Raw genomic sequence first — 19,635 nt, 5'->3', positions numbered from 1 at the left:
TTTAACCAGGTAAGGGGTCCCAGAATATCGATTGCCCGCGGGCCCTATAATCAAAAGTGTGGGTATGACAGGAGTCCAGCCCGGGCACAAGGGGATGATTCTTTTTTTTCTTTTTCACATCATTAATTCACTACAGAGGAGCCGTGAAAACCTGACTCGGTGGCTCACCAAAGATCCCAGCCCTAGAGCCTGCTGTAGGCAGTCATTTGTAGTCATTTTTGTTAACAATTCGAAACCAGTGTGTGTTGAGCCATGCAAATCAACTGCGCACCCCAAATCAACTCCGCTATTCAGCAATAACTAAGCTTGTCTAAAACTGTTTTGTGAAGTCGTGTCTAACCGGCCGGTGTGCGCCCAGCAGGGCTGTTTTAAGAGCGTCATAGGCCCCTGGGCCGAGTGATTTTTCTGAAGTCCGCTGTCTTAGAAACACTTCCCTACCAATTTACATACTTACTATCAAAAATTGCGCGCAGATCTTGTTTCCATGAGGACCCCTCTGTACTCGAGGTCTTCCGGGACGTTTCCGGGGGTGTGCCCATACGTTAAGACGGCACTAGCTCCCAGTCTTAGGGTGTGACCATAGTGCGTCCGTATTTCAGATTCTGGAAACTCGCGTCGTCTCCGGTTGGTTAAAAACCCGAATTTAAATTTTTTTTTCAACTTCAAATTCGGGTTTTTAACCAATCAGAGACGACGCGGGGTTTCAGAATCTGAAATACGGACGCACTATGTTCACACCCTTACACAGAATGAGTGAAAATTTGAAATTTAAGAAAAAATGTATATAGGCCTACTACACACATAGCTTTGTATATATCCTAAAGAACATTACGGTATTTCCTTCCACCTCCCCCCCCCCTTCAGTAACCTAGGCCCCCATTGCGCATTCTTATTCGTGTATGCTAAATAATGATTCGAACGGAAATCATGAATTATGAAAAAAGTAAATAGATAAAGGGGGTTAGGAATGAAAGGTTTCGTCAATACTCGCGATCCATTGTCATGTGACATGACAGCCACGCGTCCGAATCATGAATAAGTGGAATCGATTGCCGCGAAGATGAATCGATTATCATTGAAGATAATTAAACACCATATCGAGGTCTTTCCACGCGACGACTCCTATTATGCTCGCTCTTTTTCACCTCTCACTCTCTTTTTTTTTTCTGTGCGAATATCAAAGGTAACTACACAATATAAAAGCGGATATGGTGTAGGGCCCCGCCCCATCGCTTGGAATCGTACACAAGGTGAGCAAAGTCACAGGTTCAACCCCCCTCGTCACTGGTGCCATTGATTAATCGCAGTGGCAACCAACGAGCGTCTGAACGTGTTCACGGCCCCCTGTGTGTACAGATGTAAGCTATCGAACGATGCTTTCACCTCTTTACCCACGTGCGGGCAATCATGGATCTTACTTGGAAAGGCAGCAGCGGTCGCGAGTCAACCACACATCAAATATACACAAAATCTCCCTCCCTCCCTCCCCTCCTTACATATTTTCCAATCGTATAAATATTCATTTTTTTCATGAAGCACCTACCGAAGTTTTCCCATTTTTTGCGCAAAGCTTACAGGAGTTTGAAGGGGGGGAGGGGGAGGAGGGTTGACGAAAATAAAAAACCGTTCATTACTTCGTGCAGAAATGTATGCTTCGTAGCCAGAAGTGGCTTAAGGTCGGTTGAGGTCCCGGGCACAGAAGAAAATATTGGACCCCTTAATTAGAAAAAGTGTAACGTTGGAGTTTTTCAGAAGTCGGGCACAGGGTGCGCGCCCGATGCTACCGCCATTAAATCCTCCTTTGCTTGCAGCTGCTTTTATTAGAGCGATGTTGAGTAAATCCCCCCTACATAAGCCTCGGTCAACATTATTGTACACATAAAATTCATAAATGTGTCATAACAGAAAAACAAAGACCCATCTTAACAGCATCATAGGGCCCAGGGCCGAGTAACTCACCTGAGACCATCAAGTCTGATGAGAATTGCTATGCAGGATCATCACAGAAGTATCCTCTTATTTACCAAGAAATCTCCTTGAGTGCTACCAAAACATATTCACGAACCATAAAATATTACGCACTACAGCAAATATATCGATTTGTTGAGTCCCCCCCCCTCCCCCCCCCACCGTCTCCCACACCAGCGTTTCTCAACCTTGTCAACCAAGTCTGTTCACGGACAGAGTTGGAAATTCAATTCAAATTAAGTGAAAATTATAACTTTACGCCACAAATTTTATCACCTAAGTTCAAATCGGGGTCTCAAAATTTCGTGTTCAATGGACCCTTTTGCGCCAATAAGACACATAGGCCAGGGGACCTCCTCTTGCCGAAAGATGAAGACCACAGACACCTTTACAGGATAATATTCAATATGTAATAATAAAAAAAAGAATAAAATACAAAACAACTTTTCTTTCTAAAAATTAGTTTCGGCACAACATCCAGAAAATCCTATTTCTCAATAAGTTGATTGTTTTCTCATCCAAGCTAATGGATCCTTTGAAACTTCTCCATGGACAAGGGTCTGTGCCCTCCAAAGTAGAATGTTTTGCCTTGCTCAGCAACAAGGCCCTTGACTGTAAATGTTCTGTGGTAAAAATTCCCGTAATACTGTTTTCTACACTTTCCTTAAAATTCTTCCAGATTGTTTTGCAGCAGCGGGGAGCCTTTTGGGGCGGGGAGAGTGTCCGTGGACCATTAGTTACGAACCACTGTTTTGAATGAGAATTTAGACGCTTTTCCTCCCATTATTGGAATTGCCTTAGACATTCTGCTGGAACTTGAATATAAAAAGGTTGGGAAACACTGGCTGGCTCAGGCAATCTTCCCATGACGATTCTACAATGATAAACTCATGCCAGTTATTCGAACAGAAGCCATGTCCTGAATTTTCTCATCTTCGTATAAACACTATTGGCCTGCTAAAATTAAATGCATCTTCACGATAAGGAACTTTTTAATATCAACGTGGGCTGGTGATATCGATGTGTACCTGTTCGATGCTTTTGAAGAGGTTCTTTGTTAGATTATTGCTGAACCAATGCAGTAGCCTATCTACATGCATGGAATATTATTTACATTATGGCAGGTGGTTCTCAAACATTTGACACACTCGGCTCCTTTGCCCAATTCACGGCTCATCTGCGGCTCCCTAGAATAGTTTATTACAGTGGTTCTTAACCTTTTTTTCTCTCCCGCACCCCCCAGTGCAATGCGATTTACCTTCTCGCACAAACTTGGATTTTTATGTTAGAAAATTCAGGGTTTTTTTTCTGTAATTAATTACATTAATTATCCAATAACTAATTTCTATGAATTCTTTTACTTATTATTTAATGCCCTTTTTGGCTATGGCTAATATTTAATTTTGGCTTTAATTTTTTTTTTGAAAATTATTACATAAAAACGAAAAGCTAAAAAGAAATACTATTTTTAAACATTTTTTGAGATTTGGGAAAAAAAAAGATTCACGACTGAATAGTTCTTTACTTATTGATTCCAGCCGCAACAACTATAAATTAATGTTTCTTCGGCACTTGACTGAATTTTTTGACGTTTTTCCTGAGTCACGTGTTTTCACGACGGTTTTCGAATATAAGCACAACATGCTAATGACCTGAGGTACCAATTTTAACATTCCTGAATAGTCTCTCAGGGAACATGTTGAAATTTCTTTCCCCTCGCACCCCTAAAAATGCTCTCTCGCACCCCGAGTTGAGAACCACTGGTTTAGTAGATATTTACGCTTATAAAAGAATCACTTGAAAGCGTGAATAGGCACACAAATCAATATCTCCAGCTCACCGCGACGCTCTGACAAAAGTTGGCGAGGCCGCTAGAAGCCACGACGTACACGTTGAGAAAACTGAATTATGGGCTTCAAATATTGTACTGAAAACGCGTACTCATTTAAGCGGTTTCATCCACTTGTCCGATTTTTCATTTGAATGTGAACTAGGCAAAGAAAAAAAAAATTATCCACTTGGCCTGTTATTCTGTTACACCAAGGTTTCTCAAAGTGTGCGTCACGTCTCCTAGGTGCATCACCACCCTTTGTCTGATTCATCGCGGAGAGCTGGAGATATTTATTTGTGTGCCTATTTATATCTTTACATAAGTAGTTTGTTTATATAAGTGTGAAAGTATCCAATAAACTCTTCTCTGGGAGCTATAGTTGAATCATCAATTAGGCAAAGAAGTCGCGGATGACGAAAAATTGAGAAGACAGTAGTCGTTACCAGCTACAGTGGTCTGACCGTATTTCACTTTATAAAAGCAGTTTTAAATAGAAATATGATGATATGAACGAATAATAAGCATTTTTTTATTTTCTTTTATGTTATGCAAATAAACGGACTCGTTAATGATATTTTGATCGATAAGTTCAATGACGAAAGATACCAATACCTAAAAAAAATTATTGGTTATTTTTCTGTTATGTGATTAGATTAATTATATTTTTCATCAGAAAGGTTCGATTTTAGCGTGCTCAATCAACATATCAAACTAAATTACCGTTACCAAATATTCAAAGCGTGAGAAAACTCAGGTGTTATGGGTTTCGGTAATACCTATTGACTTACTGTAGTTCACATGATTGGCGCATGGAGGAAGGGCTGCGGCGAAAATCAACATTTTACATGATTCTTCGCTACCCAAACACACACACACACCTCCTACACTTTCCGTTCCGGATACATACAGTATTATCATAATATTATATGACAGGCAGGTTGAAAGACAAGGAAATAGATCGGTGTGTGTCATCTCTCTTTAATTCTATCCGATGCTCGATCGACATGCATGTTTGTGGCACGGATCATCGTGAGTAAAAATTTCATTATCGCACACGTTATCGTACGTATTATTCGCATGCGAAGACGTGTACTTGTCAAGTATGTACAACCCGATCTATACCGATGGGCTTTGGTTTCCACGTGATCGACAGACTCGCTCACGGATGTTACGAAACCTGCCTCACGAAATACAAAAAAAAAGAAAACACAGATGTTTATAATAACCACTGTACGATACATGATCTTTTATTATCGTTAATCACACAACCAATTAACAGTCACGCGGGAGTGTCCGCGCTGCAACGAATGCCATTCGATCATTTGTTTTTATCGGGTCGTACCTTAATGATCATTAGTCTCACAAGCACGTTTGACGATCATGAGATAACATAATAACATCTACGGAATCACCACCTTGAGACAAGACCGTGGCCAGGAAAGTGAGGGGGAAGGTTCGGTTCTGCCTCGCCAAAGTTGTGAGAAAATGACTTCTAAACAAGCGGTTCTCAAACTTTTGCCACCCGATTCATGGTTCATTTGCGGTTCCGCAGAATAGCTTAGTGGATATGTTATTCATAAAATAGGGTCATACCTCCTCTAAGGCCGCGACGCCCTTAGGAGGCACAACTCATACTTTGGGGAAAAACTGTTCTAAATTTTTTGTTCCATTTATATATACCGCCCTCTTCTACAAATTTTTTTCTTGTTCCCATTGCCCAACTCAAGAGCTGACCCATAGGATCTTATACTAAACCTACAGCTTCTACCCCCCCCCCCCTCCGGACCATTTCACTTAGAGAAAAATAAAAATTGTTCTAAGCTAAGCACAAACATACGTGTAATTAACCACCGTTTTATTACCTTCGGGGATAAGTGAGTTGCGTGCCGAAAGTCTGTTAATACTAAACCGTCCTCGTGCGTATCTAGTACTGCCATCTATATTTCAAAGTGTGAACTTCGATCATTGGGCATTTGTTCTGCTGTAGGTCTGTTGCTCTGTGCAGAACGACTTCTAAACCAGGACATCGGCTGATTCGCTCCTCGAAGTTAGAAAAACCAAGTACATGGATGTAAATTCCACGGGCGACACATAAAAGTTCTATTCAGCTCAACTCAAAACCAAGTACAGCCGACGACCACGCGCACTTGGGTCCTTGCGATGCGATTCAATCACGATGCCCGCATAGATAGTGTTAAAATGACTTCACATACAGCTGTGATCTCACTCAGAATAGAGGGGCTTAACTCAAATTACTCGACATATTTCTTGGAAAATGGCTAATCATTATTCACTTCCAGCTATTCAAACTCAACGTTTAACTAAAAAACGCTTTTGATTGATTTGTGTTCAGTGTATGCCGAAATGGCCTTTAAAAAAGAAGAGAAAAATAATCTATTGATTAATTTGCGTCGATATTGCAGTGCGTATTGTGTACGGATCATTTCAGTTTGGCACACATACGTGTATATAACTCAGGTCTTAACTTGAAAAAAGAATCAATATAAAACCATTGAAAACAGTTAAAAATTACGGTACACATACGTGTACCACTGGAGCGAAGAGGTTAATATAACCTTAATCATATATCAATGATGAAATCTTAAGAAATGTAAAGGGTTGTGTTTGTCCCTATAAAATTGGTAGTTCTGCTCACATCTCTCGATACGCCATCTACTGTATATATAAAGCTTACATTTTATTTTTTTTTTTTTTACAAATTCAATTCAATAATATTTATTTCTATTCCAACCTTTCTGTGAAAGAAAAATCGGCCAATAAGACTCAGCATTATACGGCATGATTCCGTATTTCCCCTTGCCGCATTTTGCTGGCGAGCCGTTGAGGCATACTTCCAATTAGAAAGAGTATTGAAAAAATCGGAGAAAAGTTGGGAAAGAACAGCATAAACTAAAGGACAACGCTTCTTTCCGTCGTTCGTACTGGTCTTTCCCAACTTTTCTCTGATTTTTTTTAATTCAAAAAAATATCTCGGCTAATATTGCACTTAGAAACGTGGAAATAATTTTGTTGACCTCAGGAGAGTTTGATCATTGATTATTTTTGTCGCAACGAGGTCATTTTCTGCACACGAGGGCTAATTAGACCGGGACCTACAATTTATTGCCGATTCCGAACAGCAGGCTTAATTACATTAATTTAAAATTACATTAATTTATTAACAGATCTATCAGCGCTATTTTGGCATCCTAAAATTTAGACTTGCAATGCTGATATAGAACAAAACAGAAACGACTCGACGAAAAAAACTGATATGGACCAAGACGGTGTACCGGCAACCCCAAATACTTCTTTGCTCCCACCCACGATCAACATTACAAACCTTTGGAAGCCCGCGGCCTCGTAAATCTCTTTTGCGTAAGAGAAAAGCCCGGTCATACACACAGGGCCGCAACTAGAAGCTTGGTCACCAAATGCAAGCACACATTTTGACGCCCCGTTGTTATGTTGAAGGAGAGGTTTCAAAATGAAATTTGTGCCCCCTTGGGTCCAGCGCCCGGGGCACGAGACCCTCCTGCTCCACCCTAGTTGCGTCCCTGCATACACATAACTAACGAGAAATTAATGGGAAAAATAAAACTGCGAATCACTCACGGTCCGGTGCGACTAGTGTTAGTGCCCGGTGGTTGAGAAACACTGAGAACTAGGCTATACATGCTCGATCCATAACGCGCGGACCAAATATGGCCCTCAGGGGGTCATCTGATGTGACGTGTGATCTCAAGCCAAATTCTCTAAGAATAAACTAAGCGGCACATTTACAGATCACTTAAGTGACTCGCGGGGCCCCGGCACAATTATAGATAACTTAAGTGGGGCCTTTTTCCCCTCTCCACTGACCTCAATAAACTCGTCTAGGATTTGTACCCATCAAAAGGAACCATACATAATGTTTTTCTCATAGTAGAGTAAAAAGATACTCATAGAGTTGGGCACGGGGCGGAAACTCGCTTGAAAATTATTTTTCTTATAGCAATATGCGTATACAGTATTTTTTTTTTTCAGACTCCATGTCAGAAGTGGCAGTTGTTCAGAAATCGTTGTTCGCAGGTTATTTGTAATGTTAAGTTTACGGACTTCGCCAACAAAATGTGGCCATTAGAAAAGGTTTTAATGCATTTCATTTTACATGCAAAAAAGCCCTCTGTCAAGGGAAGTTCACCTCACTGCCTGGTTATTAGAAGTTAGTTTTTTATTTGATAAGTCGAAAATTCGTTTTACCTTTCAGATCAGCAAAGATGTTTTCTCTTAAGTGAAGAGAGATAGAAAAGATACGCCACTGACGTACAAATATAAGAACACTTCAACTTCAACGGAACAAACTTAATCTTTTCTGTTTCTTTCGTTTTGCTTTGCTCAATTTATTTGAGAAAAGTGTTGTTTCTGAACCTACAGCGATCGTCTTTGCCGTGAGAATGGCCCCAGATGAGGAAAAAAAAAAAAGACAGATTATCTCTGGACTACTTTGTGCAATACAGATAGATCAATCACTCGAATACACATATACTGTATACACATATATAAACTCTTCTTGATTTCAATTTTTCTCTTCCGTGAATTAAACGCCACGCGTTAATTTTATTTTATTTTTTCCGAGTTTTAACTGAAAGTAGTTAAATGTACAAGGAATTAAAAAAATTCTAGACTTCTTTTTGTGAGAGCGGGGAAAAAAAAGAAGGTTTCGTGACACACACAGATGTTCTTTTTTCCATGACATTTGATGCGGATTTCTGGTTAGATAGATAGAAGATAAACATTTATCAGTGTTATTACCGATCTTAATTTTTATTTTTTAGTGATAGAGCCGCTGCGATCGAGGAATCGGTGACTGCAACAGGAAAAACAAAATCGGTTTTCAGCGAACAGTGAAAATACCAAATGTCAAATGATTTGCATTCCCAGTTAGCCGTTAATATTAAGCCTCCGTTTAATCTACATTTCAAGGCATTGATTGAACCGGAATTGACTGAGTATGTAATAAGTAGGGCTGGGAATCGATTAAAATTTTTAACTGGTTAATCAGAAAGTTTTAATCGATTAATCGAATTTTAAATGAATATTTTCAAGTGCTATTCATTCGTAGCAAACGTAGTGTTGGTAGCTATATAACATTAAAATTTATGCTTTAAAAATATATTCTATTCATTTCACGCATCTATCCCCGGAATGGATGTAAACAAATAAGAAATAATGGCCACCCGCTTGAAGCTATTTTGATATCGTCCCCCTTTATACCAGAAACATGAATGTGAAAATTTCTGAAACTTGGAAAACGACTTTTGAATATTTATTCTACCTATGTTACTATGTGGAAAGTTGTTGTCCTAAAGCAGCGGTTCTCAACATTTTTTGACCCACGGAGCCCTTTCCGGTATGTAATTTCTATGGCGGAGCCTCGGAGGCATATTTTTTATTTATTCATCGAAGTGTGACTTATTTTCATTATTCAAAAATATTAATAATTATTTTTTTCAGATTTACTTTGTTTTTTTATTTTCTTCGAGCGGCCGCGGATCCCCTGGGAGTTCACACGGAGCCTTAAGGGCTCCGCGGAACACCGGTTGAGAACCGTTGTCCTAAAGTGTTTTTATTTAAAATGTGTTCCAATAGGGGATACACATTTGCGTTTCTGCAAAAACGTAGCAAAATAAGTGATGCAAGCAGCTGATGAACTCAAAAGTGAAAAATTTGCACATTCATGTCTCTGGCATAAGGGAAACGATATGCTGAACATGCTTGCCATATCCTGGAATTTCAACTTGGATCTTGTCGTTTTTTTTTTAAATCAGTAATTTTAGAAACTATCACTAGTTTTCGGTGAATCGACTCATGTGTTTCCTCAATGTCTAAAAATTTGATCAAAATATTGATTCAAATATCTTCAATTATAGTCACTTATCTGAAATGTTATGTATAGGAACAATTTAAGATATTTAATCTGTTTAATCAAGTTAAATTATATACTTTTAATTAAAATTTTAAATGAATTTTGATTGAATTGATCGAGTCGATTAACTCAACTAAAATTTTTAACTGCGATTAACAATTGATCGATTAACCAACCCGATTAATCGATTAATCTGACCAGCTCTAGTGATAAGTGCTGCGAAGTCATGAAATTAATGTATAAATAGCTTTAATAAGAAAAAATATTGAAGAAATAACCTTGTATAGGGAAATATATAGGGAAAAAAACATTGTTTGATGATAATTGAAAAAAAAACCTCATGAGTGAAGGTCTAGTTTCCGAAATTCTTGCCCAATAATAATTTTTCAACGTGTAAATTACAATTTCTTTAATTAAAACATACATACACAGTGAAACCTTGCAGCAACGACACTCGATATAACGATAAATCTCTCCACAACGATATTTTTTCAAATCTCATTTGGAATTGTCTATAGTTTAATGTGACTTCTCTCGATACAACGATATCCTTTACTGCGATAAATCCTTGTATAATGATGTTTTTTTTTATAGATTTTAAAACTGCTCTATAATGATATTATTTTTTATATTTCCCCTCAAAATCACTTTCAGTATATTTTTAAATTCTTACCCAAAGTTTACCGAAAGTTTATTGTTATAACCGAGGTGTTGTTACAATCGAGACTGGCGTTTTCAAAACCTTTTTCCGTGTCGTTATATCCGAGATCGTTTCTTTTTCATCGATGTTAATGGAATCAAGGTTCATTAGCATTAGTTTCTATGGGAATCAGTACGGACCACCAGTTATTGACGTTATCGACAAGGTGTCATTATATATAGCCGAGTTTTACTCTTATTTTTTTTTTTACTTTTAAAAAATACTCCACAAAATTTCGATTTTCTCTCTCACTTCACTATATATTTTTCTATTAGGTATTTGAAGAAGGAAAAGTTTTACCGGAAGATCCTATGGGGACATACATACACATGTTTAGTAGGCGTTAAAGTGAGTTTCAATAGAGCTAAATAAGTTTGATCGGCTGCTCTCTTGCTCCGTAGCTCCGTAAGTGAGAAAAAGTAAAAAATATATAAGATTGAAGATGCGCATGGTGGAGATAGGAGATTCTTTGATCTTGAATAGCCGAGAGTAGCATACAGAAAGCATTCCTCTGGAGAATTCACAAAAAGTGTAAAGTACAAGTGAAAAGCAATTCAGCAGGCTTTTCACGGTCGGTGACGTAAGAAATTTCAGAGCTATGAAGCGTAGTCTAGACGAAATGAAGCCAAACGTTTCGTCTACACCAGGGGTTCTTGACATTTTACAGCAGTGACCCATAGGCGTACGCAGAATTTTCTCGAGGGGGGGGGGTTCAGATTTTTTTCCTTCTGAGGGGGGGTTTACTTTTTTTTCCCTGCAAAATAACACTATAATCTTGTCTCAATGGGGGTTAGAACCCTAAAACCCTCCCTTTGCGTACGCTAATGCCAACGACAAGATTAGTCTCGCGACCCATGAGACTTTGTTTTTCGAAGTAAGTGAAACCAGTGATGCAGTATGTACATTTATAACAGGACTATAAGTGGATTTGTACGACTCATTTAGGAAGACGCTGCGAATCAAGTCGAATCGAGTTTGAGCTGTGACCCCATCAAGAATCCCTAGCTGCTAGTGAAGTTGTACGATATATTTCGGAAGCCCCCAGTGAATAAAGTTTGGGTCGTGGCTCCCACAGTTCAAGATCCCCTGGCTGTTAATGGATTTGAATGCCTTATTTCGGAAGCCAGTGCGAATTGAGTTTGGGTCGTGACCCATAGCTCAAAAATTTGGTGGGTCTGCTGAAGTTGGTTTTGTGCGGTTTAAAACTTCGAGGCGAGAATGCGAGCCAGTTTTCCCTTTTAAAAGTCTCGATGCAGCGACCAACAGGCCTACCACGGTACAAATATTCATTCATTACACTTCATTCACAATTTGAAATGTAGATGGTGACACTAAGAAATTCCCATACAACACTAGATACGCACTCAGATTGTCAGGTGCACACATACTTCCAGCACAAACAACTCAATCGGTAGTAAATTGCCCATGGCTTTAAACCGGCTTAAGTGAGGGTGCAAGGAGTGTGGTAAGCCAGGGCAACTGGTTTAACGTGGCAGCAACCTAGGCTTTTATTTAGGTACATAAATTTTTAAAAATTTGAAACAATAAAAATTCACAAGACACCACGCGCTGTCACACTCTCTCTTGAGCCATGCCTTGACAACGAAAGTGGTGAGAAAATTTGAGAGAACAGACAGGGCCTGAGCCGCAACACTAGAAACAACAATGGGCAATCACATGGGACAAATGTGCATTTTCGTGCCCCCACCAAGTAATTTTTTTGGTAGCATGCAAAGTTGGAATTCGGTTTCTCACTTGTGCAAGGAACACAAACATTCACTCTACCCTAGTTTCTGCCTTATTAGGAACCCTGGCGTAGGTATTTTAGCGTTAGTGTTCAACTCTATGTTGGAGGGGAAATTAGTTAAAAAATTTAACCACAAAGAGGAAGAAAGTATGATGGCTCATCATAGAGCTATAATGTGGAAAAGGTTATCTGGGATAATTGAAAACGGTGATATAGCTCTGTACCAAAAAACAGGACAGTTTCTTTAATAATGGAACGTATGATTGAATGTAACGTAAATACATTTTCTTGAGAAAACAATTTGTACGGTTTTGGACGGATAAAAAATCAGGTTTATCCCAAGGCTAACCTAGGCTAAAAAACACTTTCAGCCTCCCACCAAGGTCGCATAAGGTCTATATTGACCTTACCAGTAATACAGCTTCTCTAAACTTAAATTTGATAACAATAATAATAATAATAATAATAACCTTCGACAGCGAGGAAAAAAAACACATAATTAGAATTAATGACATTTCCAGAATTAGAGAAAATAATGGCTGAATAAATGAAAGATATTTTCAGAATTTAAATGAAAGATATTTTCAGAATTTAAATGAAAGATATTTTCAGAATTTAAATGAAAGATATTTTCAGAATTTAAATGAAAGATATTTTCAGAATTTAAATGAAAGATATTTTCAGAATTTAAATGAAAGATATTTTCAGAATTTAAATGAAAGATATTTTCAGAATTTAAATGAAAGATATTTTCAGAATTTAAATGAAAGATATTTTCAGAATTTAAATGAAAGATATTTTCAGAATTTAAATGAAAGACATTTTTAGAATTAGTGTAAAAAAATGATGGCAGACAGACATTTTTCCATAATTAATGGGAAAATGATGGCAGAATAAATGAAAGACATTTCCAGAACAAATGAAAGGCATTTATAGAATAAATGAAAGATATTTCCGGAATTAGTGCAAAAATAATGACAGAACTGATGAAAGAACTAAGTGAAGATAGTATGAGAACTAATTCTATATAGAATTAATGAAAGTTTAAAATTGATCAAAAAAATAATTTTCAGAATAAGCGCAAGCTTCCAATAATTTGAGGGCCCCCCGTTTGGTTTGGGCTCTTTCTCAGGCCCCGTTAAGACGCCACTGACTTTGTTTCAAAGAATTTAAAAATAAAACATTCCGTTATTGATGAATAGTATTAAAAAAATCGAAATCAAAGAAAGACTCACGGAGTAGCGAAGTCGATTGTGTTGTTTATATCAGGTCGCGGTTAAAAAGACGTTGAACAGCCCTCCAGCATCATAGCTTTCTATAATAGTTCTTCTTTAAGTTCTATAATTCTTCTATAAGTTTCTATAATATTGTTTAAAATTGTGTTAATTTAAAGTTTCTATTGATATACTAATATGAGAAACATTGTTTTGTTGCATTCGAAAATTTAGAAAAATATTGAAAAATTTTACCTTTATTTACACTCAGTGACGAGGGCGAATGATCGTCTCCCAGTACGCGTTAATCAAACTTTTTTTTTCTTTTCTTTATGGTCACTGTCACCAAAAGAATGATCGGAAGTAAATTCTCTTTCCCCTGGCACACCATAAATATTTTGAGCTGCCTCATCAAGATATCTTCCCCATTTTCCGTTTAGACGCCTCCTTCTTTTCCCAAAATCCACCCTCGTAGAAAGTGGGCGGAGTTTGTGGAAGGAACTCGTCAATAGTATGTCGATTATCTTAAGAGCATGGGCGGAGCCAAAATACTTCATTGGATGCTGCGAACCCAGAGATGCAGCGAATCGCAGAATTTTTATTTATTATTTTTTTTTCCTGGTGATCCCTTTCGGCTGCCATGGGGGCAAAAGCTCAAGGGAAAATACATTTTTCCAGCGAAATCTCTTCATTTTTTTTAGTCTTTTTTTTTCCTTGCAGTTCTTTGGATTATAACCAGAGTCATCCGGCCAAAATTTTCTTCCTTGTTTTTTCTTTTTTCAAAAAATTTGGAGATAATGAAAGATATTTTCTTGATTAAAATTTTTTATGAATACATTGGAACTGTTTTTTTCTATGTGTGTTACACCGTGTTTTTAAATCATCAACAAAAAAGAAAAGAAATTATAATAACTGAAATAATTACCGTAAAATAGTGCAACTTTGTGCCGCTTTTTGAGGTTTTTCAAAAAGAGTATCAAACAAATTTATACCAACTAATTTATTTCAAATAATTACAAAAAAAAAATGAAACATCATTCATATTCAAGTACAAAACGACCAAGGAGACATTAGTTCCCATACTGGTTGTTACAATCAAAATGTTTGTGTATGTTAAGATTACTACAATAAGTTAGAATTCTTGACAAATAGATTGAAAAATTATATTTAATGAAACAAAAGTAAAAATATGTATTATAAAGATAAGTGAAAAATAAACGACAGAAAACAAAAGAAAATAAGAGAAAGGAAAGAGAGAAAAATTGAATCTCTTGTATAACAATAAGTGGTGGCAAGATATATACATTTGGTGTGAACATAGGCGTACGAAGAATTTTCTTGAGGGGGGGGGGTTTAGATTTTTTTTTCCTTCTGAGGGGGGGGAGTTACTTTTTTCCTGAAATCATAACACTATAATCTTAGCTCAAGGGGGAGGGGGGATTATAACCCCAAACCCCCCTTTGCGTACGACAATAGGTGTGAATAATAAACACGTAACGAGGTTGAAGGTGCTGCTGTGACGCTTATGCGATGTAAGAACATGAAACAACATACGCAGAATACAATAATGTACATCCATGCCAATGAATGCATTTGCAATTGTCTACATTTTTCTGAACAAAAAGTTGGACATGTTATTTGACAGAATTTTTCCCCCTTTTTTCTATTTAATTCATACCTTGAGTTGATAAAGCAGAGGGGGGGGGGGAAATGAAAGTTATGTTTAAGAGAAAAAGTCTGAGGATTAAATTAAAAGTGGATCTCAATGTCTGGAATTTGAAAAAGATAGAACTTTAGATTGTTTTTTTAAACTCGAAAATGTAGTTGCCTCTTTAATCTAAATGGGAAGGGTATTATAAAATTTCGGAATGAGAAAACTGAAATGTTTTTGAGTATAGTTTTATGAACTAAAGGTAGTGAATAAGTGGAATTAAGGCGGACGTGTGGGATGAGTTTGAGAGTAAAGTGAATTGATTCTTCTTGATTATCATTATTGATCTATAAAAACATAAATAACGTAGAGGTAGAGGGGATCTGGAGTTGATGGAAGTTGATGATTCGTTTGATGGGGTGTTAAAATCAGATGTCAATAGCCTGATCATTTTTTTTTTGTAGAGGCAATAAATAGATACAGTAAATGAGAATGAAACATTGAGTAGTAGTAGGTTAGTAGAAAGATTTTACTCTCGATAGGTTTGAGACCTTCGTGAGTTACCTTGAGTTACCTTCTCCTTCAATTATGCAATTACAGTCGATCCGGTTATAACGTTCTCCTGCTTAGTACGACTTATTTTAGGGCTGTCAACTCTAAGTAATTTTCACTAAGATTTCCCGTTTCAAGCGTTTTCCCGCTTACAACGTTTCTTCACGGCGGTTTTTTTTAAAAAACGTTATAAGCGGGATCCACTACTTAACCGAACATGCACCTCGTACATTCACCTCAACGGAATTTCTGACGCATCGGCACATGCCGGAATGTGTGTTCTGAGTGTATGCTTGGCCCTAACGTATTTATGTTGTCAGAATTATGCTTGTTTCGTGCTGCCATCTGGCTTCCATTTTCTGAAGCAAAGATGGAAATGCTTGAATTTTTATGTTTTGTCAGTATCGTGTTGTAGGCCTGCCTGCTCTCTTCTGAGAGACTTTTTTAAATAGAAGACCGGCTCGCATTCGCGCCTCGAAGCTGGAAAACCGCAGGAAACCAACTTCAGCCGACCGCCACTGTGCCGTCAACAGGGTTCGATCCTGGATCCTCAGGACGAGAGTCCAGCACGATGCCTACACGACCGAACTGTGGCTTGCGGGATTCACTGCATTTGTCTAAATGTTTTCGATCTGAATCTGACACATTTTTGTCACTGCTTTTATCGTTTTTACGTATCTGCTTTAACCCTTTAAGACCGGGAAATTTCTGAAAACATGAATGTTTGTTAAGTAGGCCTATTTCACCCACACGATCGATCGAGCTCAGTCTTAAAAGGTTGATAAAAACCCTCCAAATATTATTGACCCTATTTTTTTTTCTTTTTACTTGTTTTATAAATTGAAGAAGAAAAACAATGAAAACAAGTTTAATTAAGATTCTTTTATTGAGGAACTGTTGGTAGGTTTGATACTCATCTACCTTTAACAATTTTAAACCCTCTTATAACATTTACGGCTTCATGTCAACTAGGTACGTGCTATTGCCCGCATATTTTTTGCTGAACTTATTTCACTTACAATTTGATTTTCGCGATACCAGACGATGTCAGCAGGGTCTGGACAGGTGCAATACTTTCCTTCCTTCACCATAGCGGAAACTAATAGATCTCCTTCGTTGTCTGGTAACCTTCAGTCCTGGATAAAACTTCCTACAATGTTTCACAATAAGGTAAATGTTTTCATCCTTTTGTTGTGCATCACCTTGTACATTCTCCACTACATCATCAAATAAGTGGACGCTCTCAACTTCATCTGGGCTTTCAACCCGATTAGCGAAAAAAAAGGAGATGAAAATATGAAAATTGAGGAAAAATTGGTGGCACACGAAGTTGAAAACATAAAATTCTGATTATTGATAACAAGTGATACTACGCGTAACTCAGTACCCCTAGTGGCTTCTGATACATGCTGATACAAAAAATTTTCGAGCACCAACTTAAGAAAGTCTCTTTCATACTGATTTCCAGATGAAAGGTTCTCCCAATCAATACCCGGGTAATTGAAATCCCCTAGTATGAGAACCCTCTTTCGCTTACACATGTAGGAAATTTCATCATGCATTTTGGCGATATAGTTTTGATCCCTATTCGGTACAATCCACCGAATAGGGATCAAAGAGGGTTCTCATACTAGGGGATTTCAATTACCCGGGTATTGATTGGGAGAACCTTTCATCTGGAAATCAGTATGAAAGAGACTTTCTTAAGTTGGTGCTCGAAAATTTTTTGTATCAGCATGTATCAGAAGCCACTAGGGGTACTGCTATTTTGGATTTAGTTCTTACTAGTTCTGAGGATCTAGTTGAACATGTTTCGGTGGGGGAAGAGTTTTTTTCCAGTGATCATCGTATCGTCAGATTTCACTGTAACTTTTCCTCGGGTAAGGTTGATAACAAAAGACTGGTTCCTTGTTTTCGGAGAACTAACTTTGATGTTTTGCGAAGAAGGTTAGCGGAAGTTTTCAAAGACCGGTTGGAATCAGTAGGGGTGGTAAGTCAATGGGAAGAATTTAGTACGAAGCTGTCCTCTGTTTTGCACGACGTCATACCCTTTGTTCGAAAAAAGCGAGTTTGTACATCACACCCTCTATGGTTCACGGATAGCGTGCGGAACCTTTATCTTGAAAAGAAAAGAGCATTCAGAGAGTATAAAAGTGGACGAGGTGACCTATCATTGTTTACTGATAAAAGAAGACTGTTGAAGAAAGCGATAAGGGATAGTAAAAAGCAAGTTGAATCTAGGTTGGCAGATAACATTGGCTCTGACCCAAAATCATTTTTTCGATACGTCAATAATGGATGTAAGGGGACAGTTGGCCCCCTCTCGATAGGAGGCTCAAAAGTAGAGAGCAATGTAGGCATGTGTAGTGCTTTCAATGACTTTTTCGCGTCGGTTTTTAATGGAGATAATGATATTCGATATACGGGTGTTGCATGGGGTAATAAAACGCTCAACGATATTCAAGTGGAAGACGTGGAGGTCCTAAATCTTCTAAGAAATGTATGTGCAAGCAAAGCACCAGGACCAGATGATATCTATCCCAGGGTTCTCAGGGAAGGTGCTAATGAATTGTTGGGGCCAGTCGCACAGATATACAGGAGTAGTGTTGCTGAGGGTATCGTCCCGAGAGATTGGAAACTGGCTAACGTTGTTCCGATATTTAAGAAGGGTAGTAGAGAAGTGGTGTCTAATTATCGTCCAGTGAGTTTGACGAGCTCCCTCTCGAAAATTTTGGAAATTATCATCAAAAGGCAGTTTGTGAAGTGGATAGACGAGAATAATGTATTGTCGGATAATCAGCATGGGTTCAGGAAGGGGAAGTCATGTGTAACTAACCTCCTTTGCTTCTATGATTACGTGACTAAGGCTTTGGGTAAGAGCAAAAATGTCGACGTTGTTTACCTTGATTTCCAGAAGGCATTCGATCGGGTCCAACATGGCAAACTCTTGAAGCGTTTACACGAGATTGGAATAGGGGGCAACTTGCTGAATTGGATAGAATCGTGGTTAAGAGATAGGTCGCAACGAGTTATGGTGAACGGGGAATTCTCTGGTTGGACAGACGTCACAAGTGGAGTTCCTCAAGGAAGTGTCCTTGGCCCCATACTTTTTTCACTTTTTATCGACAAACTCGATCAGGGTATCGATGGAATTACTAGCAAATTCGCAGATGATGTGAAGCTAATGGGGGTAATCGGAAATGAAAGCGATAGGGAGTTGCTCCAGACCAACTTAAACAAGATTGCAGCATGGGCAAATGAATGGAGCATGACGTTTAGCGTAGATAAGTGCATGGTCGCTCATTTTGGTTCGAACAACCCACGGTTCTCTTACGAGTTGAATGGTGTCACTATCCCGGATGCAACTAGAGTCACCGATTTGGGAATTCTCATTGACGAGCGACTTAAGTTTTCTGAACATTGTTCAGCGGTTGTCAAAAAATCGAATAGAATGCTTGGTCTCATTTTCAAAAAGGTCTCTTCGCGTTCTCCTAAAGTCATTCTTCCGCTTTTTCGAGGCTTAGTTCGTCCTGGACTGGAGTATGCTGTAAGGTTTTGGAGACCATACCTACAGAGGGACATAGACTTGGTTGAAGGGGTGCAGAGAAGAGCTACGCGTGTCCTTATTGGCACACAGGGCTTGAGTTATGAAGAAAGACTTCATTTTTTGAATATGTTTACATTGGATGAACGCAGGTGTCGAGGAGATATGATCGAAGTGTTCAAAATTTTCAATGGGATGGATAGGATGGACCATGAACTTTTAGTACACCGCCAATCGACTGCTTTTACAAGGGGACACCAGTATCGATTGGTGAGGGACAATGCAAGGTTATGGTGTCGCAGGGAATTTTTCTCCAATAGGGTTGTTAATAAATGGAATAGCTTACCCCCGGAGGTAGTAAATTGTAACACAATTGACACGTTTAAAAAGAAATACGATAAACATGTTGGGGTAGATCGAGAAGCTATCCATTCTTAGAATAAGACAACCATAAGTATTCTTTATGGGCATTGTATAATATTTTATCATGTGTATATATTGTTTGTAATTTGTGTTAATT

The 19,635-nt window shown here is 38.2% G+C and overlaps 1 protein-coding gene across 2 annotated transcripts in view; it reads right to left on the bottom strand.

Annotated features, from left to right (window-relative positions):
- The window catches only part of LOC149086379 (photoreceptor-specific nuclear receptor-like), a 34,756-nt gene extending 26,569 nt beyond the window's left edge, over nucleotides 1-8,187 (bottom strand). The window contains exon 1 of one of the 2 annotated variants that reach the window (XM_089231803.1): nucleotides 8,042-8,187. The gene's annotated coding sequence lies outside the window, so the exon portion shown is untranslated. The remainder of the gene's footprint in view (nucleotides 1-8,041) is intronic. The other variant, XM_089231804.1, reaches the window with a different exon arrangement.
- Nucleotides 8,188-19,635: the final 11,448 nt, after the last annotated feature.

Source organism: Pholcus phalangioides, unplaced genomic scaffold, assembly GCF_987345545.1.
Source record: "Pholcus phalangioides strain wild (caught in Gottingen) unplaced genomic scaffold, Ppha-v1.0 ptg000004l_1, whole genome shotgun sequence".
In the NCBI taxonomy this organism is placed as follows: Eukaryota; Metazoa; Arthropoda; class Arachnida; order Araneae; family Pholcidae; genus Pholcus; species Pholcus phalangioides.
Note: the sequence above shows the minus strand (reverse complement) of the source record. Positions and strands in the feature narration are given on the sequence as shown.